Genomic DNA, 27,589 nt, shown 5'->3' with positions numbered 1-27,589 from the left:
TCACCTCCGTTGGCAGGAGCCCCAAGGGCTTTTTCTCTCTAAAACAATGCCCCCGCAGACAAGATATCACCAAACTACTTAATATTGATGATCTCAGATCATGAGCCATTATGCACAGGATGCGAATGATAGTTCAACTAATCGGTGCTGTCAGACCAGTAGCATTGTTAGCCTTTTTTGATATTATTAAACTATCAATTGTAGTTAGATCTGTATTGTCTAGTAATCAACCATGTACCATTTGTAGCCCTCTACAAACTCCCTTTGTAACTGAGGGAAGAGGTTATGACTCATGAGTGCAGAGCAGTCATTCTGTACCTGAGCGGTCATTGACCTCTTTGAGTCATAGAGGCATAGCAATGTACAGCACAGAAACAGACCCTTTGGTCCAACTTGTCCAGCCGGCCAGATATTACAACCCAAAGAAGTCCCACCTGCCAATATATCCAGATGCCTTTTAAATGTTCCAATTGTACCAGCCTCCACCACTTCCTATGGCAGATCATTTCATATGCATACCACCCTCTGCATGAAAAAGTTGCCCCTTAGATTTCTTTTACATCTTGCCCCTCTCACCCTAAACCTATGCCCTCTCGTTCTGGACTCCCCCACCCCACGGAAAAGACTTTGTCTATTTATCCTATCCATGCCCCTCATGATTTTATAAACCTCTATAAGGTCACTCCTCAACCTCCAACGCTGAGAATTGGCAGACGGAGTTTAATTTAGATAAATGCGAGGTGCTGCATTTTGGGTAAACAACTCTTAACTGGACTTACACACCTAATGGTAAGGTGCTAGGGACCTCTTCTCATGATACTGTGAAATAAACAAGAAAGTCAATTTCACAAGGTCTGCTTTTGAGTAACTCTCCAACAGTTATCTTTTATTTTTGTAGGATCAAAAGTTTGCTGAAACTTTCATCTCCTTCAATGCCTTTCACAAGTGGAAACATGAGTGGGTTACTATTACAAAGAGTTTTTGAATAACTGGTCAGACAGACCATCCAGCACGATGAACTAGTCCAATCTGTAGCACAGAGCAGGGAACCTCTGGAGTGGTAATGGAAAATTGTTTCAACTCTGTTATTTTAAGTCAGGATGTATAAACTTTGAGAGCCATTAGCTTGTTTTTGGTAAAGGTAATCAAGGACTGTTCTTAGCTTAGAAAACCTCGAAATTAAATGCTTCTGCATTGTTCAGAGAAGATCTGACAGGGTTCAGAAGCAAATATTGTTTGTCTTCCAAAATAGGTATATAGAAATAGTGCAGGAAAAACACAGCTACCTCAGTAGAAAATTTAGTTTCGAGAGTGTGGTGCTGGAAAAGCACAGCAGAGCAGGCAGTATCCGAGGAGCAGGAGAATCGAGGTTTCAGGCAAAAGCCCTTCATCAAGAATGAGACCTCAGTCCTGATGAAGGGCTCTTGTCCGAGACGTCGATTCTCCTGCTCCTCGGATGCTGCCTGACCTGCTGTGCTTTTCCAACCCCAACACTCTCGACTCTGATCTATAGCATCTGCCGTCCTCACTTTCTCCTAGAAAATTTACTTTGTACAGGTTATTAAAAACTAAGAAGGTTTAAGCTCTCAGTTTTGTGATTAGTCATGCAAGAAGACTTCATGAAAAGAACTGGAGAGAATCAGTTATGTTGAACTTAAAGATTTGATATAAAGGTATAATTTTCCTGGATACAAATTGCTATAAAGCAATGGTGTTGGGAATAGATGAGACTTTATTTTGCAGTGTGTTTTAAGATTTTTCAAACTGTGTTCCACACTTAAATAAATTGTATTTTTTATTTTTATCTTTTGTGTAATAAACTTCTGTTCTGTACTTAAAGAAACTGCAGCCTCACATGACAATGTTTCAGTGAATGACCAGCATGTTAACTGAAATATATATAAAAAACGATCCATCAGACTAGATTTCCTTCAGGGATCTGACTTGTACAGATCTAACATCAACTGGAATCAATACACAAAGGAGAATCTAACCATTTGCCTTTACTGTTCAACAGCATTCCCACATTTATTTTGTTCTGAGTGTACCCACAAAGTCCGTGTGCAGCAGCAACTTGCAGAATCGGTATTATTGCTACATTCAGTGGCAACATGTTCATCACCATGCACAGTCCCTGGAGCAGTTCCACATTTGCTCAGTTGCACAGCGTATATGGAGTATTGATGTTCAATAGCATTATCATTGTGCAATACCTCACCATCAACATCCTGCTTGTTAGCAATGATATAAGAATTGGACAGAGGTCAGGAGTGTGATAGAATATTCTCTATTTGCCTGGATAGGTGCTGCTCCAACAACGTTCATGAAGTTTTTTTATCAATCAGGAGAAAGCACCCCACTTGGTTGGCATCTAATCTACTATCTTAAACTTTCAGTAAAAACTTGTACTCAAAAATAAATGAGAGACATTAATCATATTTCTTTGATAGGTGTGCAAAAACAGACTGTTGAACTCCAAAAACACTCAGTAGCTGCTTTGATACTGTTTTCACTTGCCTGTTTGCTTTCTCTTGCCACAGTATCAGTAGTTCCATGATTGGTTTCACATTGCATTGCGCGCCCTCCATAGAATGTGACCTATGGTTTTTTTCTCCAGGTGCATATCAGGTTTTCACACAGTTTTTTTTCCCTAACATCAAAAATCTTCGATTTAATGAGCAGCAGAGATGCTGGAAGCTGAGGTCAGATTTGAAGAAAAAGTGCTTCAGGGCCTTAGCCTTGGAAACCCTTGGAAACACCAATAAGGTGGGAGCCCAAGCTGACTTATTTTTTAAATTCAAATTAAATGTTGAGTGTTATTTTCAATTAAATGCTCAAAGTTAAAGTCAATTTAGACTGTAGTATGTTCCTTTCTAAACAAGTAGTTAAGGCACGAAAACAAAAATCATACTTGTTCTTTTTGGCACAGCACCTCAAGCATATTGGTCCGGGACACCCGCACCAATCAACCCCACCGCCGCATGGCTGAACACTTTAACTCCCCTTCCCACTCTGCCAAGGACATGCAGATCCTGGGCTTCCTCCATCGCCACTCCCTTACCACCCGACACTTGGAGGGAAAATGCCTCATCTTCCGCCTCGGGACCCTCCAATCCCATGGCATTAATGTAGATTTCACAAGTTTCCTCATTTCCCCTCCCCCCCCACCCTACCCTGTTTCAACCTTCCAGCTCAGCCCCATACTCATGACCTGTCCCACCTGTCAATCTTCCTTCCCACCTAAGCGCTCCACTCTTCTCTCCGATCTATCACCTTTACCCCCAATTCCATCCCCCTATTGTACTCTCAGCTACCTTCCCCCCAGCCCCACCCCCCACCCCCTCACCCCCATTTATCTCTCCACTCCTGAGGCTCTCAGCATCATTCCTGATGAAGGGCTTTTGCCCGAAACGTCAATTCTCCTGCCTGACCTGCTGTGCTTTTCCAGTACCACACTCTCGACTCTAAACTCCAGCATCTGCAGTACTCACTTGCCCTCAAGCGTATTGTTGAATCTTGCTTGCTCACGTCCAATTTTTCAAACATTTTCCAGTATCTGAACTGACCTTTCTCAAGTCCCCTTCATTTGAAACCCCTTTTGGCTCTTGCCCATTTCTCTTCCCTTACCACTTCTCTCCCCTTAGTTGAGAATTTTCAACATCTTGGATTCCCATCTGTTAAATAACTACAATCTCTTAATTTTTCCCACTAAATGCCAAATATCCGATCATTACTGACCTAGTTCAAGCAAATTCTGCCTGCTTTCTCGATTACAGTCTAACATCCTTGACTATGTTTAGCTTGCAAACCCAGAGAAATGATATCAATCTATTTATTGTAAATCAGCATGCATTGGAAACATATAACTGATACCAGTAGGTTTGCATTCTTTCGTTTGGTCTTTAATCCTGGGACTGAGTTGTCAGTCATTGCAGTCTCCAGGAGTTTGCTTGTTTGCCTTCAAAGGTCAGAAAGGATTTCCATCGTTTTTTTCCCCCTAAATTCACCTTAAGTTTGATTTTTCTTTGAGCTCTCCCAGCAGATTGTGTGGCGGGCAGGTTGTGTTGGTGGTATGTGCGGGTTGCATTAAGTCAAAATGTGATTTCAGTTAATACATCAGTTGGTCTTTCCTCTTTTTTTATGTGACTATTTGTTCCTAGGTTGATGATTTGAGAAAACAAAATTACAGGAATAGTTCACTAAGTTTCCCTACAGCATGCCATCTGTTAACATATTGCACTGAGTATACATCAAACATTAAACATTTGAGAAAAAAATCTATTCAGACAAACTCTGTTGTTAACTAATCGTGGCACACAGTGGGAAGGATAAACTTCCTGGACCTCTGCAAATTATGCCATTATGACAACTAGCAGAATTTAAACTGGTCCAGACACATAACTAAGCTGCAGTTGACATTTCTAGCTTCAAAACTGAAGGCCTTGCCCTTCCTTTGAACTCAAAATGTTGTCCCTGACAGTATCAGGTTAAGGATCCAGTAGCAATAAGTATAATTTCTTAAAACATAATTCAACATTATAATAGTCAAGGTTAAACTCTTAAATCCTTGCATGTTGTTATATGTATGATTGAAAAAAACAGTCTCTCTCTCCCCTTCCCCATAATGTTGACCATAAACCTTTCTGGATAGAAAACGTAGTGGGAGATAAAACTTCCTAGTTCAATTTTGTATTTAAAATTGATGTTCAAGTATACATTCTGTGCATCTTTGGTAAGAGACTGAGGAGTCATGTGGCCTCCAGACTCTAAGATTAGAATGTACAGTATATTGGAACCTCCAATGCCTGCAGCCACAGATGGCAGGAGAACGCAGCACGGGAAATAAAAAGATTCTTGAAAGGAAACTGTTAGCAAAGTTTGTGAAAAATTACTAAAATTGTGAAAATGCATATTATGTTTTATGTAAAAACTAAAGAATATGAATCTTTTGATATTACTGAGACTGAAAAGGTTCAGTAAGGACACATGCATCTATCATAATGGATAACAATAGGTAAAAAAGTGGTTCTGAGAAAATAAATGAGACTCAAGATAGAAAAGGTACTTAGCCTTGATAGCCTTGATGCATCTGAGAACGCTCAAAGAAATCGGGCAGTAAATGAGAAAAACTCTGGTCAGAAATTTCCAAGCATTCTTGGGTGCAAATATTTTGTCAGTGGACACCTGGCAGGATTTGAAACTCAAAGAACCCCTCCAAAAATGGGGATGGACTTATCCACGGATTAGAAAAGTGAGCCTGCCTGTTGATGTGGATGGATGTCATTTTTGTTACACAGCCCTATATCATCTGCTCGATTCCTCAAACCCACTTGGAAGGTACCAGTCAGTAAAACATCCATTTGTGGGGTGACAAATGGAGGCTCACTACAGGGTGGCACGGTCACCCTATACACTGTGTATGTAGAAAAGCAAGACCAGAATATTCCCAGCTTCTGAATGAAACTGACTGTGGTGAAAAGTTTTGGGAAAAATCAGCAAGATATCCAGTGAAACCAAAAAGCCATATTTTCTAACTAAGTCCAGGACACCAAGCTGAAATTATACTGAGTGAGCATTAGAGGCCCACTAGTATGTATTATCACTTGCCATCACTTTCATTTCTACCTGATTTTGCCTCATTATTATGTAGATTCCTAATCTGCCTCCTGCTGGATAGAAACCGTACTCTGAGACTTACTGACATGGTAGTTAGCACAAGATACCTGACAACTTCAGTTCACCACAAGCTCACCCTCTGGATATCCAGCACCAACATCTCAGGGCACACTCCCTGGGAAGTGGCCTCACACATAATGGACATGATTGTGGGAGGGAATTGGGTGGATTCAACACTGGGGTTAGGAGAGAACATCGAACCTAAGATGTTGAAGGCAATGTCGAGAATGTAATGCTGGAAAAGCACAGCTAGTCAGGCATTTTCTGAGGAGCAGGAAAATCAAAGTATCAAACATAAGCCCTTAATCAGGAATGAGGCTTATGGGCCAAAGGGGCTGAGAGATAAATGGGAGAGGGGTAGGTCTAGGGCGAAGGTAGCTGGGAATGCGATATGTAGATGAAGGTGGGGATGAAGATGATAGGTTGGAGAGGAGAGTGGAGCGGATGGGTGAAAAGAAAGATGGACAGGTAGGACAGGTTAAGAGGGCAGTTCCGAATTGGAAGGTTGGATCTGGGATAAGTGGAGGCAGGGTAAATGAGGAAACTGGTGAAATCCACATTGATGCCATGTGGTTGGAGTGTCCCAAGGTGGAAAATGAAGTGTTCTTCCTCCAGGCATCGGGTGGTAAGAGTTAGGCGATGGAGGAGGCCCAGGACCTTGCATGTCCTTGGGGGAGTGGGAAGGGGAGTTGAAGTGTTCGGCCATGGAGCACTAGGGTTGTTTCTTGCGTGTGTCTTGGAGATGTACTCTGAAACATTCTGCAAGTAAGCATCCTGTCTCCCCAATGTAGAGGAGACCACATCTGGAGCACGGATATGTGTGGAAATGCAGGTAAATCAGGACGCCTATTTGTGGATTGCTTCAGAAAACATCTCCGAGACACATGCACAAAACAACCCCACCACCTCGTGGCTGAACACTTTAACTCCTCCTCGCACTCCCCCAAGGACATGCAGGTCCTGGGCCTTCTCCAATGCCAAACCTTTACCACCGGATGCCTGGAGGAAGAATGCCTCATCTTCCACCTTGGGACCCTCCAACCACATAACATCATTGTGGATTTCACCAGTTTCCTCATTTCCCCTCCCGCCACCTTATCCTAAATCCATCCTTCCAACTCGGCACTGCCCTCTTGACCTGCCCTACCTGTCCATCTTCCTTCCCAACTATCCGCTCCAGAGCTTATGCTCAAAACGTCAATTTGTCTGCTCCTCAGATGCTGCCTGACTGGCTGTGCTTTTCAAGCACCACTCTCTCAACTCTGATCTCCAGCATCTGCAGTCTTCACTTACTTCCATGTTGAGGGTAATACTCATTCTCATTTTGTTCTTGACCTGTTGTCTTTTGAGGTTACTTGGAATCTTGAAGCAGCTGTGCAACTGCTCAGCCTAGAAGGAGCACTGGATGACAGGACAATGACAGTGAAGGGGGCAAGTTCAATATGGCCCTCCTTGTTGGAATGCTTCATGTCCCACACTATGAAGTTATATGATAAACCATGGTGTGTGAATGACGTGAACGCTGGCTGCTCACATTACTGAGGACCTGTTGTATTCTCAACCAACACCGGTTCATTGAAAGCAGAGCCAATCGATCCAGCTACAGCAGAGGTTATCATTGCTGTTGCTGTGATGCAACAACGGCACAGAGAAATGCTGGAGAAGCAGATGTGGCAGCAAGCCCAGGGCTAGGTGTGGAAAGGTCACAGCTGAAGGTCTTCTCAGCTGGGCCAAATTCTTCAGTTCTCAATGCTATTTCTTTGGTTCGGTGAGGCTCAGTATCAACACAGATTGAGGATGGCCCAGGAAACTGGCACAGAGCTATGCCAACTGCTGCAGCAGGACCTGTGACTTGAGGGAGTGGATGGTCATCCTATTCCATGGGCCATCAAGGTGATAGCTGTGTTGAACCTTTATATGACTGGCTTCTTCCAGGAAGCCAGGGGGACCTGTGCAGGATTTCTCAAACATCCACCCACAAATGTATCAAGGCTAGGTATGATGCCACTTCTTCTTGACCACTTTGGTTCATTTTGATCCCCCATGACTAGGTTATTACAGGAGCCTGGACAGTAGGTTTCAGCAATGTAGTTGTCTTTCCCCGGGAAGCGGAGCACCAGTGACTGCACATGCTGCCCACTGTGAGCCATATCGTAAAGCAGCAGAGTTCATCAATGGAAAAGGAATCCATTCCATTCATGTGTAGGTGACCTATGATCACCAGTTCCACTTATTCGATGTTTGCACCTGAAATTCTGGGAGCTGACTCCTTCATGCTGGAGAATTCTTGTATTCCTTCTGTACTTAAGGGTTCAGATGCCTTACAGGAATGATTACTAGGGAACAAGAGCTATCCTCTGCATCCATGGCTAATAATTCCATCATGTAACTCTGACTGAGGCAGAGAGTAGATGTGATGCAGCCTATTCGTTGGCTGAAAATGAGTTCCTGCTGCTGGTGGGGGGCGGGGAGGACCCTGCAGTACAGTCCAGGCTGCGTTTGCTGCATAATCCAAGCCTGCTGGGCTCTGCACATTGAAGCAGGCAAAGAGGGGATGTGATGGATGCTGAGGAATTGGAAGAGTGGGAGCAGCCATCTGAGGAGAAGAATAAGGTCATTGAGCTGGAGGAATATCATCCTCTGCAGGGTATAGCTGCATTGGTGCTACAAGCTAGTCACTGGTTCCAACAGATGAGAGCTGGGCTCAATGATCACTTATTGACTTTAAAAAATGATTGCTCATTATGCAAATGGTCTGTTTGTATGCTGGGAAGGAAATGCAGCTTTTGTTTGTTTGATTTCTGTTCATGTTTGATCTTTGTAAATGAAAGTAAGTATTCAGAAACAGTTGAAGTCTTCCCTGTGTTTGATAGCCTCTGTCATCCTCTTCCATTCTTACCACCTGGCAAACTTGCTCTTTCTCATCATCTTCCCTGCAATGGTGTTGCTTCAACACGTTCATGTGACATAATTATTTTTTCTTGCTGCAATCAGTTCACTAACCCAATTAACTAAATTATGAAGACAACTGAATTTTACTGTCTGAGGTTCACCTTGTAAAGGCAATGAGACCAATACTTCTTTTACTGCTTGAAATGTTGTATTTATAGGGTGATTGTCTGCACTTCTTCCATTTTTGCTGGTGAAGTTTTCGAATGCTCCTGTGTGACTTCCCCTGCTCTTTTAAGTCTGTCTAGAAACATGGACATGTAATCCAACATTGAGGATTCATATTTTTGTCCTTTCCTTAATCTCTTTTCATGGACCTGTCATTTCATAGCCGCAGGTCAGTTTGAATGAACTGAACTGAATAGATTCATTTGGTGAATTGCTGGTAAGAAATAGTAAGAAATCCACTAGGTAGGTAGCGTGCAAGGAGGGTAGGGGTTGAGGAAAATAATGAAGTGTTTAAGGGAGGTTGAAGTGTGTGGGACTATCAGGTTTAGCAGAGTGCTATGTTCAGCAGTGATAGATAAATCCATCTGTTCCTGGGGAAGAATAGTATCTATTCCTGAGGAGGAAGTGTGTTGCCTCTAGTGGAAGGGAAAGATATGGGGACAGGCCGTGTGTGGGAGTAGTGTGGCTGGTATTGTGCCTGGCAAATTTACCACAGTGTTACTGGGAATGGAGGGTTTGAATTATAAAGAAAGGCTGGATAGACTGGGACTTTTTTCATTGGAACATAGGAGTTTGAGAGATGACTTTATGGGGTTTATAAAATCATGAGGGGTACGAATAAGGTGAATAGCAGACGTCTTTTCCCTAGGGTGGGAGATTTCAAGACCAGAGGGCAAGTTCTTAAGTGAGAAAAGAAAGATTTAAAAAAGACACGGGGGTCAATTTTTTTTACACAGAGAGTGATGTGTGTGTGGAATGAACTTGCAGCGGATAATGGTACTATTATAACAGTTAAAAGACATTTGGATATGTACATAAATAAGAAATGTTTGGAGGATATGGGCCAAGTGCAGGCAGATGGGACTAGTTTAGTCTGGGATTTGGACTGGTTGGACCAAATGGTCTGTTTCGGTGCTGTATGACTGAATGACTCTACAGCAGTGGTGGGTTGTCAGATTCCTGAGGGAGAGGGAGAATGTCAGATTTTAGTCCCAGGATTGAAGGAGAATAGGGTTCCACAGGTTTGTTGAGTTCCAAGTGTGGGTCCTCGAGGCAGAGGCAGGTATTAGGTGGAAAGGGTGTATCTTGTACAAGGGTGTAGGGGGAGTGTCGATTTAGGATCTGGGAGTGTGTAAGAGGTCTGGGGTAAATGTAGTAGGTGATGTGGGTGTGTAAGTGTGGGTGTCCGTTTAATACTTAGCCAGGAATTAGATGAACTATTTAAATGTTTAAATTTCCCTAAGTAGTTACTTATTTAAGTACAGTGAAACCCTCCAAATTGTCCAAATAATTGGATACTTTCAGAGGTTTCCAGGCATAGGTTAATTTTTTTTTCTGAAACTCCTAAATTTCCCATTGGAATTCTCAATTGTTTGGATCATCCTCTCAAAGTCTGCTACGTCAGGAACTTCACAGAGTCCTGATTCGCAATTCCCATTCAAGCTGCAGAAACAATCATTGGAAAGTCCAGCCAAGTTATACATAAAATGTGAAGTATACAAATTATGCATTTGGGCATTCTAACCCTTAAATGATAACATGTAACAGATTGGAGATTTTGGCCAAGAACTTCTGTTTTGTTTTTGTCTCTTTTTTCTCTGGAAAAGGGAGGAGCAAGACCACAGATACCGAAGAATCAAATCAAACAAGGATTAGGAGAAGCACCTTTCAGACAAATCCCTTCCTCAGACTCGCCACATAATGTAGAATTATGGTATAACTTTCTGTGCAATGTTAAATGTAAAAACAAATAGTTTTATCATCTTTCAAAATCAATAACTTAGTTAGTCACTCGTTAATCTTTTAATCCCAACAGCTAGTTAGGAAGCAATTTCCTTAGCATTGAGACACGGCATTGATTGCCTAGATAGACATGACTAGACTCTCTATCTCTTATCAATGAGTCAAATGACACAGATTATTTGGATGTTGTTTTGTCTGGATAGATTGTGGTGAATTGTGTTGAAATGAATGCCCAAGTTAATGATGTCATATAGATTAGCGACTAGTAATGCCCATCTCAACTGACTGATGTGCATAATTTCAGGTTTATCCTTTCTCCAACTGTCAACTGCAGAAATTATTAAGAAGTTCATACAGTTTCTAGATATGCACTTGCATCTGTTGATGCAAAAAATAATATCAGAGAAAATACACAAATGAAAAATAAAGAAGTTGGATTTGAGGAATGAGTGGAACTGATGTAACACAGATTTTTTTCAGAAGGATTAATTTTATTTTATTTAAGTTGTTTAAATGGGACTCAAAGGCAAAGGTATAGAAAATTAGAAAAGAATGTAAAGAAATTATGCTGTAGCCCAGAAAGAAAAGTATTGAGAAATAACACAGTCCATTGTGCTCTCCACCATTTTGTAAAATAGATCTCAAACTTGGTTCTGAATCGCCATATTTCCCTATTCATTGGTTGCTTACTTTCTTTATTTATCCTCTTACCTCATTACTTAAATAGCAAAACATTGGAAATGACCTATATGAGAAGGATAATTCTGGCATCACTGTACCAGAATCAACTGCAGCTTCCAGCGCTGAGAAAATGGAAGATTGAGATAAAGAGATTAATGTTCCCAGCCTTGAATGAGTTGTGCAATGGGGAGATCAGAAAGATGAGATTCTTATCATTGAGAAACAGAACTGCCATTCTGCAATGCATTTTAGGTCAGTGACGAGAAGCGGGCGTGCCTTCATTTCCATCTCTTTAGTAATCTCACCTCATTGATATGCAGTTTCCTATTCTCTCATGTGCCAGAAAGAAACTAGACAGTGACAATTCCAACATGAAAGTCAGACTGGGTCCCTGACAACTCCAGCTCAACACTCACTCCACCATTTTGGACAGTGGTCTCCTACATCTCAGGTCCCCTGCATCTCATTGACAATTACTCACTCTACCATCCACAAAGATTGGCAGCGGTCCCCTTATCAGTGTAATACTGCTGGCAGCCCCCTTTGTGTGCGGGGACAAGTTCCCATCACATGAATCAAAACAAGATGCACTTCTGGGCTTCCCACTTGCTCTATTAGTGCTCATCCACTTTGCACCTATTTGTATGCTCACCGCATCTGTGCCATTGCTTTGACTTGTCTTTCTTTGCCTTGTCTTGCCTCCCCTTTTTGTGCTTTGCTGCGTCATTCAGAATGTAACGGCTCACAGTACTTCTGTCTTGCCTTCCCATTCAGCACAGACTCGAAACCAGACAACTTGTCATTGTTGTGAACAGTCATCTGTCAAGAGTGTGGTCATGCATGTCAATGTTGCACCCACACCATGTGTCAGCAGCTTATGTGGCAAATTCATTGCATATGCTTCAGCCAAAATGTAACAAAATCTAAGGGGAGCAGTTTCAGTCAAGTTGAGGGGCACTGCCATCAGTTAGGGGCCGTCACCACAGTCAGTCAATAGTATTACCTAATGTCAGTCTCAGTGCTTGGATACTGTCACTTGGGGGACTCAGAGTCACGGGTTACATATCACCATAGTGTAGGGAGTGGGCCACATTCAATCCTGCAGGTGCAGTTCATCCAAACCGAGGATTTACGATAATAAATTCAGGGAGTTGCTCAGAGATCAATCTCATCAGTCAGGACCATCTGACTGAGTCAGCCAGGGGCAGGGCCATGATCAGTCCCTGGGGTCAATTCATTAAGTCAAGGGGGGTTATCAATGCAAACTTAAGTGGTAAGGAAGCTGGGGAACTCAAGAGTGGAGTTTAGAGGCTGTTTTATGGGATCTAGAGGGAAATATAATTGTGAAGGGGGACAACTCAATACATAAAGATGGCAGATGATAGTGCATTGGAGAACATAGGTTACTGTGTGGGGTGGGGAGATTGGTCATCAATGGGCACAACTTGCTTCAGAGTTGGGACAGGGTAGCACAGTAGTTGGCATGGCTAAGCTGTTGGCCCAGAGCTCCGGAGTAATGGATCCAGCTTCAACAGGGTCGTATGATCATACAAATAAGGAGCAAGACTAGACTACTCAGTCCTTCAAGCTTGCTCTGCCACTTAATAATGGCTAATCTGATTTTAACCTTAAATCTACATTCCTGTGTATCTCAGATAATCTTTGAACCCTTGGTAATCAAGAATCTATTTACCTCTGCCACAAAAATATTTTAAAAATCTCCATCCACTGTCTTTTGAGGAAGGGAATTCCAAAGACTCATGGCCCTCTGAGAAAAAAAAATGATCATCGTTGCTGTGGCCGCGGGTCTACATGGTATAGAAAATGGACAAGGAACAGACGAATCAGCAAACACAGGAGAAGCAGAAAGGTTCAGTGACTGCCAATAGCCTCCACATGAAAGAGTCAGGGCTAAAGATCCCTTCAAAAAAGGTACCAGAGAAGGTACAGGACATCCAGAGTATATTATGCCTCTATGCCAATTTCTCCAAATGAGTGGGTCATATTATTTTCACATGCTGGAACATCTGCACAGAACTACACTGGAACTGGACAAGGGACCTGAAGAGGTGGAAGGTTAGCCTATCCCAGTGCACAGTGAAATGACAGTAGCACGAAACATTTATGTAAAGAACCACTGGGGACCTGTGTGGAATCTTTCAATTCTTAACCCGCTAATGAAACTAGGCTGTTATTGATGAAATTTGTGCCAGATCACCTCATTTCACCTCATTTCCTCAAAACTGGGCCAGTGCTCTAGCCTTCCTTTGTGCCTACAAAAGCTTTACTTTTTGTTTCCCTTCCCATTGTATGCACTAGCAAGGGCAACTTCTGACTGGCAGTGCTTGGCATGGTGCACAACTGGACTTGAAATACGATGCTGCTGGTACCGGGAATTGCAGAAGGTGGTATACTTCTGCTGATGGTGACCACATGGTAGTATGAACACAGTGCTGTACAGGTGTGATGCATACATAATAAAGAGAGATCTAGAGAATTATATGAGACAATCAATAGACCTCACAGAGAGAAGCCAGCCAGGAAACTCCTAAAAATGATACTCAGCCAAGTTTTGGATATATCTTGCCCCTCTCACTCTAAACCTATGCCTTCTAGATCTGGACTCTCCCACCCCAGGGAAAAGACTTCATCTATTTATCCTATCCATTCCCCTCATGATTTTTAAAACTTCTATAAGGTCACCCCTCAGCTTCCAACGCTCCAGGGAAAACAGCCCCAGCCTATTCAGCCTCTCCCTGTAGCTCAAATCCTCAAATCCTGGCAACATCTTTGTAAATCTTTTCTGAACCCTTTCAAGTTTCACAACATCCTTCCGATAGGAAGAAAACATAGTTTTCTTTTTACCATTTGAAAGGGACATGAGGTACAAAACAAGGTATACTGTTACATAATGGCAAGAGACATTTAATCCTATTCACGGAACCTAGCAACAATAATCATTAATTGTACCATTTGAGTGATATGAATTTATTGTAATTTTTGTTAATTTTTCTATTGACATATTCAAGTAGTAGTTTTGCAATATCAACATGTCCTTTAAGTATATTTTTCCATAATATGCATGATTATACTCAGTTTCAGAAAATAGCATAGAGTACAATAGGTGAGTGGGGGAGAGGATGAAGGTGATAGATCAGGGAGGAGGGTGGAGTGGATAGGTGGAAAAGAAGATAGGCAGGTAGGACAAGTCATGGGGACAGTGCTGAGCTGGAAGTTTGGAACTAGGGTGAGGTAGGGGAAGGGAAAATGAGGAAACTATTGCTACTTTCTCCCCACCCCCACCCTCATCTAGCTTATCTCTCCACCCTTCAGGCTCTCTGCCTTTATTCCTGATGAAGGGCTTTTGCCCGAAACGTCGATTTTACTGCTCCTCGGATGCTGCCTGAACTGCTGTGCTCTTCCAGCACCACTAATCCAGAATCTGGTTTCCAGCATCTGCAGTCATTGTTTTTACCTGGAAAATAAAGAGGCACAGTCTTTATTCAGGGCATCAACCAGAGTCTTTATTCAGGGCATCAACCAGTCAAGCTCTGCTAATGGGCAAGTATTGAACATCCTGGGGAGTTAAGGGTTAATAGTGAAACTTCTTTGTATCTCAGGTGATCAAGCTTACTGATATAAAATGATATAAGTTTTGCAGTGTTGTGTGAAAAAAAAGGTATATCTTGTCTTCTATGTTTACAGTTCAGCCTTTAATATGTATCTACTTCTGTAAGGAAACAAATGTGGCAGTAATGAAATCAGCCCTGGGTGATTAAAATGAAACATTGGTGGCTTGGGTAATAAACAGAGATAGGGATCTCTGTCAACTTTAACATAGAAAGATAAGATTATAAAACTTGTTCTTCAAACAGATGAAGAATAATTAAGTTAGGAAGACTTACTTAATGGAGTGAAAAATGAGGGGCTCTTGTGGCACAGTGGTAGTGTCCCTCTATCTGAATGAGGAGGCCTGGGTTCAGGTCCACCTTCCTCCAGGGTGTGTTGTAGCATCTCTAAACATTTATTATTTATAAATAATAAATGTGGGAATAGATATAACATGAAGTCTAAGAGGCTTAGAAATGATACAGCACAGAAGGGGGCCATTTGGCTCATCTTATCAATGCCAACCCAAAATTGTTTGTGACATTTATATGTATTCACTTGTGGGATATGGGCATTGCTGGCTGACCTGCATTTATTGCACGTCTTTAGTTGCCCTTGAGAAGGCGGTAGTGAGCTGTCATCTAGAAACGCTACAGTCCATCTCCTGTCGATTGACCCACAATGCCCTTCGGGAGGGAATTCCAGGATTTTGACCCAGTGACACTGAAGAAATGATGTGATATCTCCATGTCCAGATGGTGAGATGGTTGGAGGGGAACTTGCAGGTGATAGTCTTTCCATGTGTCTGCCACTCTTGTCCAACTAGGTCATGGATTTGGAGGGTGCTGTCTAATGATCTCTAGTGGATTAGGGTTAAGGTTAACGCAAACGTAAGCGCATCTCATAAGTAGTACACACTGCTGCTACTGAAAATTACTGGTAGAGGGAATGGACTTTTGTGGATGTGGTGCCAATCAAGCTGGCTGTTTTGCCCTGGATGATGTCAAGCTTCTTGAGTGTTGTTGGAACTGCACCTATCCAAGAAAGTGGGGAGTGTTCTATGGGACTTGGGACTTGGGCCTTGTAGATTGTTGATACTCTTTGGGGAGTCAGGAAGTGAACTACTTGCTGCAGTATTCCTAGCCTCTGGTCTGATCTTATAACCACTGAATTAATATAGTGAGTCCAGTTGAGTTTCTGGTCAATGGTAATCTCCAGGATGTTGATAGTAGGGGAGTCAGTGATGGTAACATCATTGAATGCCAAGGGATGGTCGCTGATTATCTCTTCCTAGAGATAGCCATTGTCTTGCATTTGTGTGGTCCGAATGTTATTTGCCACTTTTCAACCCATGTACAGATAGTGTCCAGATTTGTTCCATTTGAACATGGACTGCTTCAGTATCTGAGGAATTATAAATGGTGCTGAACATTTAACAATTGTTGATGAACATCTCTACTTCTGACCTTATGATGGATGAAAGGTCATTGATGAAGCAGCTCAAGATGGTTGGGTCTAGAACACTAGCCTAAGGATGCTAATAGAGATGTCCTGAAGTTGAGATGACTGGTTGCAACAAACCCCACAGACTCCCATGACTACCTGGACTGCACCTCCACCCACCCAGTATCCTGCAAGAACTCTATCCCGTTCTCCCAATTCCTCTGCCTCCGCCACATCTGCTCGGACGAGGGGGCATTCCACTTGTGAGCATCCCAGAGGTCCGCCTATTTTGAACAATGTGCTTTTCCTCCCTTCGTCATCCAGACAGCCTTCCACCACACCACTTCCATTCCCCATTCCACTGTTCTAAACTCCCCCAATGCTATAAAGACAGAGTACCCCTTGTCCTCACCTACCACCTCACCAGTTTTCGCATCCAACACAACATCCTTAAACACTTCCGCCAACTCCAACTAGACCCCATCACCAAGAACATCTTCCCCCTCTGCCTTGCACTAGGACCGTTCTCTTTGACAGTCCTTGGTTTGCGCCATTGTTCCCACTGACACCCCCTCCCCCCACCCCAAAACCCCCAGGTACCTATCCCAGCAAACAGAAAAGATGCAAATCCTGCCTATACACCACTCCCCTCACCTCCATCCAGGGCCCCAAGCAATCCTTCCAGGTGAGACAAAGGTTCCAACCTAGTTTGCTGCATCAGGTGCTCCCGATGTGATCTTCTCTACAAAGGGGAGATCGAATGTAAATTTAGGGAACGGTTTGCCAAGCATCTCAGCCCGGCCCACAGGGGACGACCATACCTCTCAGTCACCAGCCATTTTAATTCTCCTTCCACTCCATTTCTGACATGACCCTCCTTGGCGTCCTCCATTGCCAAAATTAACCAAGCCGCAAATTGGAGAAACAGCACCTCATTTTCTGCCTGGGCAGCCGACAGTCCAGAGAACTCAACACTGAGTTCTCCAATTTCAAATAACCTCCCTCCCTGTCCCCTTGCTCCCTTCCCAGCCCCTCCATATCCCTTCCACTGCTCCCTGCCACCAATCGGATTCATTCCTCCCATTGATCCAACGAAGTCGTACCCTCTCCCTGTATTCATCTATCCCCACTTCACCACCCTGCCCCCGCCACCCCCTTTATCTGCAGCTCCCGCAACACCCAGCCCCAGTCCTGAAGAAGGGTTACTCCTGAAACGTCAGCTTCTCCACCTCCTGATGCTGCCTGACTTGCTGTGTTCCTCTAGCCTCCTGCCTGTCTATTTTAGATTCCAGCATCTGCAGTTTTTTTGTCTCTAAACTGGTAGAACCTAAACCAGACATCACTGAGCTGAATATGTGCTGTTAGACAGCACTGTTGATGACACCTTCCATCACTTTTCTGATGATCAAGAGTAGAATGATGGGATGATAATTGGGCAGGTTGGCTTTTTTTGTACTGGACATACCTAGGCTATTTGCAATATTGTTAGGTAGATGTTCAGTGTTGCAACTGTACTGGAACAAACTGGCTAGGAGTTTGGAAAGTTTTGGAGCATAAGTTTTCAGTGCTGTCAGGGCCCATAGTGTTCGCACTATCCAGTGCTTCTAACCGTTTCTTGAAATCATGTGGAATGAATTAAGTTGACTGAAGATGCTGGGGAGCACTGGAGGAGGCCAAAATGGATAATCCACTCGGCACTTCTTGCTGAAGAAAGTTGTGAATGCTTCAGCCTTATCTTTTGCAATGTTGTGCTGAGCTCCCCCGTTAATGTAAATGTTTTCTGATTTTTTTTGTGATTTGTACATTTTCTTATCTGCAAATAAAGTAATGCAATGGTATACAATTGGTCACATCTCTGCTGTCGTTTGATATTTTGGAAAATGCCTCCACATCTCAGATTTTAAGGAAAGTATCTTGTTCCGCTATTATTATTAACACTGTCAACCAATATTCACAACTAGATGTAGCAGGACTATAGAGCTTAGATCTGATCCATTGGTTGTGGAACCACTTCGCTCTGTTATCACTTGCTGCTTATGCTTTTTGGCATGTAAGCAGCTTCACCACATTAAAATGTTACTTTTATATAAGCCTGGTGCCGTTCCAGGCATATCCTGCTTCACTCTCCATTTGACTAGGGTTCATCCCCTGGTTTAATGGTTATGGTAGAGTGGGGCTAGGCCATTCCATTTCTTTCTAATTGATGTCCTCATGGATGTCCAGTCCTGAGTCACTAAATGTGTTCAAAGTCTATCCCATCTAGCATTGTGACAGTGTAGGTCATCCTCAATGTGAAGCGGGGACTTTGTCTCCACATGGACTTTGCATGGTCACTCGTATCGGTGCTGTCATGGACTGACGCATCTGCTGTAGGAAGATTGGTAAGGATGTGGTCACATGTGTTTTCACTCTTGTTAGTCGCCCCACCCAAGTCTAGCAGCAATATCCTTTAGGATTCAGCCAACTCAATTAGGAGTGGTGCTGCAAAGCCACACTTGCTGGTGGACATTGAAGCCCCTCAACCTTTCCACTTTCAGGGCTTCCTCCAAGTGGTGCTTAACATGGAAGAGCACTGATCCATCAGCCAACTAAGGAGAGGTGGTAATCTATAGGTGCTTTTCTTGCCTATGTTTGACCTGATGCCACAAGACTTCATTTATTCTATCATATAAATGTTTTCTGATTTCTAATGATTTGTACATTTTCTTACCTGCAAATAAAGTAATGCAATGGTATACAAGTGGTCATATCTCTTCTGTCTTTTGATATTTTGCAAAATGTCTTCACATCTTAGGTTTTGAAGAAAGTATCTTGTGCTGCTATTATCAAGTCAAACTGAATTAAATAGCAAAGTCATAAGGACCTGTTACATTCACTGTAATGTCTGAATAATAAAACAGTAAAGAACATCATTTTGACTGTAAGAAATAGTCATCTTGATTGAACATCTATTTTCAATCATTTATTTAGGATGTCGAGAATAAAACAACAACAACCACTGTGCCACTTAATCCATTACTTCCAGAATGCAGCTTTGCTTCAATGTTCAATAAAAATTGAGAAAACATTTCAGCAAATCCCATTGGCACTATGTTTGTTCTATGCTTTCACAATGCAAAGCACTTCCAGGCAACTAAGCTCAATCAACACTTGTGGATACAGTTAAATCAGTATGTTTTGAAAACTGAAAAGACCAAGGTCTTAAATCAACAAAATTAATCCTTTAAAACCACAGAATCTAGTAGTTACATTCTATAGATTTTTGATGTCCAGGTAAGTGTCTGCAGCTGTGTAGGAAATTTTAATTAATAAATCAAAATGTTTGCTCTTAAGATTTAAATAGTTTCATCAACTATCATTAAATAGAAATCTTTATAAAAAACATGCCATTTGTTAGGGACTAGACCAAACCCCCTTAAAATATATCAGGAAAATACCTTAGACCTTAACTTTTATCTTATTTAAAGGCAAATGTAAGGTGCTGTGTTCCAGATATAATTTGATTGGTTACACTGCTTGAACTTTAAACAGAACACACATTATTCTTACTCTACAATTAAAAAGCAAACAAAAGAAAGAAGAATTGGTATAACTTTAACTCTATTGGAAAACTTAACTATTAAACAACAACTGTTCCATTCGCATAACATCCCATAAACACACCCTTTGCGAAGATCAAGTCAGTGAAACAGATTGTCTCACATGCAATGCTGGCAGGAGAGAGAAGCCAAGCTTTTAACTGTAGCAGCGAGAAAGAGTCAGCTTCAAAACCCCAACAACTACTGAAAGCTGAACTAAAACTTTGGTTCTGTGGGAACCTGACTCCAACCATTCCTGCTGCTTCTATTGCTCCAACGTTAAAAATAAACTAGGGCCTCACGAGTTGTTACTTTATTGTCTTAGAAGAGACAGCTGACCACCTATGGCTCAAAACCTTTCTTCAAAAATACCAGGACAAAATACAGCTCTGAAAGCCATAATATCATCATACGTTGAATAGATAACTGAACACACAAACCCACAGCTTGAGGCAGCATTTGTGAAGAGCTTCCAAAGATTCATCAGAATAATTCTAAATGCCACAGCTATTGTCAGAAGAGCAACCAATGCTTATTTTCCACTTTATCAACATTTTTCAACAGCCTTCCTATCATATCATTTGAATCCCTCTGCCCTTGCTAAGATGGAGCACTTTATAACAGTAGAATGATGCGTTTCACAGAACGATTATAAGCATGCACAAATATCACTTTCCCTTTCCTACCTGTTCGACTGAAGGAGCAGTAGATCTCTGGTATTTGAATTTGCAGCCTGATCTTTTCACCTGGTCATAGTCAATGAGTAAACATTTCATACACTGGTACAGAGTGATGATATGAAAATTCAATTCATTTATTGGCAATAAGAGTATCGTGTACAATAAATTTAAGCAAACTCAATACAGTTCTTAAAAGAAAGGAAAAACATAATTGAAGTGTGAACAATTTAATATTGCCAATTGAAATGATTATGCCAAGATATGATCTTTATTTCCAAATAAAAGCTTGCCTCAAAGCCTCTCCAATCAAGTGACTGAAAAGTCCCAGAACAGTTTCATTGATTACGCACAATCTCAGATCACTCTGAACATGATCTAGAACTGCCTGATCTTGAGCAAGCTATTGTTGACTGGAAACTCATATTCAGTTGATAGCTGTCCAAGCTTGCAGATCTTTGGAACAATTCCCAAGGGCAATGTGATGATCCCCACAGGGTCATTGGACCCTCTCTAAATTGCACCTCCCTATCTGTGACAGCTTTAGGGTACCCTTGCCTCAAGAAGTCCGAACTAAGCCATTTTCTACTTGGAAAAGATATTTAACTCACATTCATTGCTCAACTTTTTTTTCAAATAGGAGATATTTAAGAAAAATTGTTCCCAATGACTTTTCTTTCTCTTTAATCATATGGATCTGTAGCACAAACATCCAACCAGAGTATGTCAGATTTTATTTTTAGTCTCCAAGTTCATTGAAACTATAATTAACAATGCTATCTTTGGGTTACAATTTTGCTCGTGAGCTGGTAGATTTGTTCTCAGGCATTTTATATGCTGGGTAATGACATCATTGACCCTCCAATGAAGCGCTGGTGTTCTGTCCAGCTTGCTATTTATGTGTCTTGGTCTATTGTGGTGGGTGATATCACTTCTGGTTCTGTTTCTGAGAGGTTGGTAAATGGGGTCCAAATCGATGTGTTTGTTAATGGAGTTCAAGTTTGAAATCCAGGCCTCAAGGAATTCCTGTGCATGTCTTTGTTTAGCCTGTCCCAGGATGGATGTATTGTCCCAGTCGAACTGGTGTCCCTCTTTGTTGATCCATTTACCAACCTCTCAGAAAAAGAACCGGAAGTGATATCACCCACCACAACAGGCCAAAACACATAAATAGCAAGCAGGGCAGAGCACCAGCTCTTCATCAGGGGCTCACTGATGATGTTACCTAGCATGGTGACGAAACATCTGAGAACAAATCTACCAGCTCAGTGAGTAAACTTACAACCTTATCCATAATCTGAGCTACAACCTTCTCCAAAATTACAATGTTATCTTTGTTTCTATATATAGCATCGATATGGTACAATTTGTTGCTCATTTCATTTGCTCCTGACTCCCATGCTTTTTCAGCTACCTGTGTCCTTGCGACAAAGTCTCATTGAATTGAATCTATAACAAAGATGTGAATATTCTTAAGATCACTGTTGTACAATTTCAATTAGTTTGCTTGTAGTTATGGGAATTAATGATGTGTACTTATCCACAGAGACAATATTTGCTGTTCTGCAATAGTCTGTTCTGTTATGAATAGCAAATTGTGATTTCCTCTTTGTCTCCCTGCCTGACACCCTCACTCACCAATCCATCAGAGTGACAGATATTAGCAATGGAAAATGGAGTAGTTCCCTGTTTTGGGTAGTTTCCTCTATATTTGAGGAAATTTTAATAGAGTGCCTCCCTGTTGCTCTCATGTGATGCTTCCCATATCATACATTCTGTGGTCTCGTTGACTGAAGTTGCTGTCTTTTAAAATTGATGAATGCTGCTGATGAGTCAGATCCTTAGTCAAACACACCAGTATATTTTTTAAAAAGACTTAAAGAACAGATAAATCCACTGGTGGTGATTAGGCAATGTCAGGCTTGGACCATTTTGGATCTGTTTGGTAAATTGAATGAGTGTCCAAGCTTCTGCACTAACCTCTAAAGGCTCTAAAACTTTTATCGATGAAAAGTGGGGAATACCTACCATTGAGAGTCATAAGGAGGTCTCAATGTGGCGACATGCAGATTCAGACTTGACTGCCTGAGTAAAAAAAAATCACAGAAATTTAATACAGAAATTAAAGGCTTAAATGACTATGTAAGATTAAATAAATCTAACCTATTTTAAATGTTATCAGTTAATATCCTTAACTCCCTTCCTTTGCTATAAATGTTCTTTCCTTTTTGGAATTTGTCCCTTTATGTTTATGGACAGGTCATATTACAAAGAAAAGGGGCCTTGCCAAGTAGCTAGATTATCCTAATGGGCAGGAAAAGCAGTTTTGAAGGTTTTCAATGTCCACGGTCACAGGTTCACACCAAGGAAAGGAGGAATAGATTTATTATTGTTCCCATTGAGTAAAAAAGAACATATTTTTCCCCTGAGAACTGAACTTCTATTGTGTGTAGTTTTACTGGAATTAAAATTCTACTCCTTTGTACTTTACAATATTACCAAGCAATTTTTCTGGTAAAATAAGCAAATGGAGAATATAGATGATTGAAGTAATTCCTTGTGTAACTTATATTTTGTTAAACTAAAATGAAGTATTTCCACCATGATGTTAACCTAGTTTTTCTCTTTCTGATTATTTACAGTACCTCCAGGCTCATCTTTGTTCATTGTTATGTTCTTTTACACCATTACTTCTGCTGTTATTGAAGCACCTTGATCTTATCCTTCAACCACCTTTGATTTTGTTCTTTCTTTCACACCCCTCCTCTATTCTACTACTGTCTGTCAATGCCTATGTACAAGCTCAAAATTTCTCTCACAATTAATGAAGGGTCATTGACCTGAAATGTAACTTGTTTCTCGCTCCCCAGATACTGCCTGGCCTGCTGAGTATTTTCAGTGTTTTCTGTTTATACTTCAGATTTTAAAAAGTTATAACAATTTGTCTTTCTTTTTTTCATTCTGACTAGCCTGTAATGCATTTTATGTCCCAGTATTCTGCTGTTCGACGACCTCACGACCTCAGAAAGCAGGTGAGCAGGAGTGTTTGTTCCTTAATTGTGAATTTTTTGCTGCAAATCACAGAATTGTTACTGCACAGAAGGTGGTTGTTTAGCCCATCGTGCCTGCACCAGCTGTTCAAAACAGCATCATTACATATTGCCGATCTTCAGGTTTTCCTTATACCCTTACAGGCTATTTCTGTCCGAATAATCATCCGATACCCTCTTGAATACCTGGATTGAACTTGCCTCCTGCCTATTTCTATGAATTCCATACCCTAACTATTCCTTGCTCCATTTGCAAATCACTTTCAATCTGTACTCTCTTGTTCAGGTTCCTTTTATGAGTGAGTAGAGATTTTGAAAACGTCTATCAAATCTCCTCTCAGTCTTCTTCTCTTTATGGAGATAGTCCCAACTTCTTCAATCAGTTGTCATAATTGAAGTTTCTCATATCTGGCTCATTCTTGTAAGGTGGAAGGCCTTATGCCCGAAACGTGAACTCTCCTGCTCCTTAGATGCTGCCTGACCTGCTGTGCTTTTCCAGTGTCACTCGTTTTGACGCAGTATTCTTGTAAGACCAGTATGAAAATCAAAACAGGAATAATTAGTGATTTTTGAGAAGATTTGAGCTCAGGTTGATGATAAGTATGTAAGTTAGTTCACTGAGCTGGAAGGTTTGTTACGGATGCCTCATCACCATGACTATATAATATCATCAGTCAGCCTTCAGTGAAGAGCTGGTAGTATATACCACCTCTCTATTTATAGGTTTTGGTTTCTTAAGGTGGGTGTTGTTATTTCTGGTTCTGTCTTCAAAGGAAGGTAGATGGGCTCTAAATCAATGTGTTTATTGATGGAGTTCCAGTTAGAATGCCATGCCTCTAGGAATTCTCATGTGTGTCTTTGTTTCGCCTGTCCTAGGATGTGTGTGTTGTCCCAGTCAAAGTGATGTCCTTCTTTGTTTGTATGTATGGAAACTAATGATAGTGTGTCTTATCTTTTGGTGGCTAGTTGGTGTCCATGTATCCTGGTGGCAAGCTTCCTGCTGGTTTGTCTAATGTAGTGTTTTTACAGTTCTTGCATAGTATTTTGTAAATAACTTTAGCTTAACTGGTAGTATCTAAGGAATCCTTTAGGTTCATTAGTTGCTGTTTAAGTATGTTGGTAGACTTGTGGGCTGCCATGATGCCAAGGGGTCTGAGTAGTCTGGAAGTCATTTCTAATGTGTCTTTGATGTAAGGTAATGTGGCTATAGTTTTTGGTTGCATTGTGTCTGCTTGTTTAGGTTTGTTTCTGAGGAATCAACGGGTTGTGTTTATTGGGTACCCGTTTTCTTGAAAATGTTGTATAGGTATTTTTCTTCTGCTGTTTGTAATTCTTAGGTGCTGCAGTGTGATGTAGCTCATTGAACTAATATCTTGATGCAACTCCGTTTGTGAGTGTTGGGATGATTGCTTCTGAAGTTACGTATTTGGTCTGTGTTTGTTGTTTTTCTGTAGACACTGGTTTAAAGCTCTCTGTTCACTAACGTTCAACTGTCACATCTAGGAATGGGAGTCTGTTGTCGTTCTCCTCCTCTTTTGTGAATTTTATGCCTGTCAGGATATTGGTGATGGTGTTGTATGTTTCCTCTAATTTGTTCTGTTTTGTGATGTCAAAGGTGCCATATACGTAGCAGACCCAAAGTTTGGGTTGGACAGATGGGAGGGCAGCTTGTTCTAGAATCTGCATGACAGCTTCTGCTATGAGCCCTGATATTGGTGATTCCATGACTGTTCCGTTGACTTGCTTGTAGGTTTTATTATTGAAAGATATGACCCACTGTCACTAGTTTCTATACATACAGACAAAGAAGGACATCCCTTTGACTGGGCCAACACACACATCCTAGGACAGGTGAAACAAAGACATGCATGAATTCCTGGAGGCCAGGCATTCTAACCAGAATTCCATCAATAAACACATTGATTTAGATCCTATCCACCTTACATTGAAAAAAACACAGAAATTATATCACCCACCTTAAGAAACCTAGACCTGTAAATAAAGAGGCGGGACATACCACCAGTGCTTCACCGGAGACTTTCACTGATGATGTTGCTTAGCCATGATGACAAAACGTTTGAAAACAAACCTTCCAGCTCAACAAAACATCCAGAATAATTAGCTTGTATTCCTTGCTGTATTTATTAATGGCCGATCAGCTACTGTCATAAACAACCTTTAGTAATCTAAGTAGTACCAGCATGGCTGTTTATTCATATTGCAGCAGATGCATTGCAATATTTTGATAAATTGATGGCAGGTGACACTGTAATATAGAAAATATATTTCTAAGTCCAGGCACTGAATCCAACCGAGATTGGTGGAATGAAATTTCTATTCTAGGCTGGCCTTATTGAAGTTGGGAGTCATTCAATGATTTTCAGCATCCTTTTTTTATGTATGCTGGTCACACACATAAAACTTGCCTAAAAATGCATTTTATAATTTTCTTTCTAAGTCAGCGGTCTTGCATGTGAATTCTTTCAAGGTTAGTTATGACCCTGCAGATGAGTTGATGTTTGTTCCGCTGTTCTTGAATTTTGCTTATCAATTTCAAGAGATGCTCTAAATAAAGTAAGCCAGATGCCCTGTGTTTCACGGTAATACTCTTGCATTGGGCAGGTGAATTAGGCACCCTTATCTCCTTCAGAAAAAAGGAAGGAATTGGTGTAAAAGACGGAATACTTTTAATGAGTGTCAACATAAGGAAAGTAATATCCACCCAGAAATTTAATGGAATTCTAATTGATCATTGTCCCATTCAAATGAAGAGTCAATAACAATTGAAGCCATTGATGAATTGGGATTAAAGACTACAGGTACAGATGAAATGAAAACAGAAAATGTTAAAGTCAGGAAGTATCTATGGAGTGACAAAATTAATGACTTACATCAATGACTTTTTAACAGAACTCAAATAAAGTTCAGCTCTATTTTAACATTATGCTAGTTGTTCTTCTATATCTCCATTTTTAATTGCCAGATCCATATTTAGATGGGAAAGCACTTTTGTAAGTTCATCATTAATTGCACTTTCCTAGTTGTGTTGGTATTGCACCAGTGCCATTGTGGAAGGACCTCATTACAGGAGGCCAAGCTGTAGGGTATCCATTCTAAGTTCGAATTTAAGAATTTGTAATGAGACTTTTTAACAGAATATGTTTATATGATTGAGACTTATAATGTTTCATAACATACTTGGTACATTTTCTAAAACATCATAAATTTCATTTTTTCTTTTTAAATTTCATTGAACATCTTCAATTTTTTTAGAAACGTTATACAGATGAATTATTCGGCCAAATCAAAATTGCTGTTCCACTAAAATAATAATTAATATTACAATAAATGCTTCAACAGATAAAATGTTATAATCCAAACAATGCTGGCTAAAAAATACATAATTTATATGTCATTGTCAAAGGAGCAACTTAACAATTCCAGAAATTATTTATTTTCAATGATTTGCCAAAATTGACACGACTGAAGTTATCCTGAAACCTTCATTCTATCACACTGCAGTACAGTAATCATGATAATGCCATTCATATTCTGTTAGCCTATGCAAATACAAATGTTCATTCTTCTTCAACTCTATTCCTTAGATTATTTTCTCTCTTAAACCTCCCCCCCCCACACCTCCACCCAAATTACCTTCCATACTTGACAAAGAGATGTCCAAAACCTTTAGATGTATCCTTATTTGTATTCCTTGTTTACGTTTTCTTTCCAAAGTGTCTTTGTGGTGAATAACCACAACAGCAAATCAAAACCGATCTATTTCATGTGAACATTTCATCTGTCCTTTCCTCATTCTGGGTTGTCATGATTTGGAGGTGCCAGTGTTAGATGGGGTGGGCAAAGTTAAAAATCACACAACACCAGGTTATAGTCCAACAGATTTATTTGGAGGCACTAGCTTTCGAAGCGCTGCTTCTTCATGAGGTGGTTGTGGAGCAGAATCGTAAGACAAAGACTTTATAGCACAGGATTGCAGTGTCATGGAATGTAACAT

At 41.0% G+C, this 27,589-nt stretch overlaps 1 long non-coding RNA gene across 1 annotated transcript in view; it reads left to right on the top strand.

The window, feature by feature from the left end:
* The window catches only part of LOC148148330 (uncharacterized), a 46,362-nt gene that overhangs the window by 12,075 nt on the left and 6,698 nt on the right, over positions 1 to 27,589 (top strand). The window contains exon 2 of the long non-coding RNA XR_015759044.1: positions 23,494 to 23,556. This is a non-coding gene — a long non-coding RNA (uncharacterized LOC148148330). The remainder of the gene's footprint in view (positions 1 to 23,493; positions 23,557 to 27,589) is intronic.

Source organism: Chiloscyllium plagiosum, unplaced genomic scaffold (assembly GCF_037043375.1).
Source record: "Chiloscyllium plagiosum isolate Xiang-an unplaced genomic scaffold, Cpla_swu_hap1 HiC_scaffold_13, whole genome shotgun sequence".
NCBI classification, from domain to species: Eukaryota; Metazoa; Chordata; class Chondrichthyes; order Orectolobiformes; family Hemiscylliidae; genus Chiloscyllium; species Chiloscyllium plagiosum.
The sequence above is the reverse complement of the archived record's forward strand: the minus strand, read 5'-3'. Positions and strand labels throughout refer to the sequence as shown.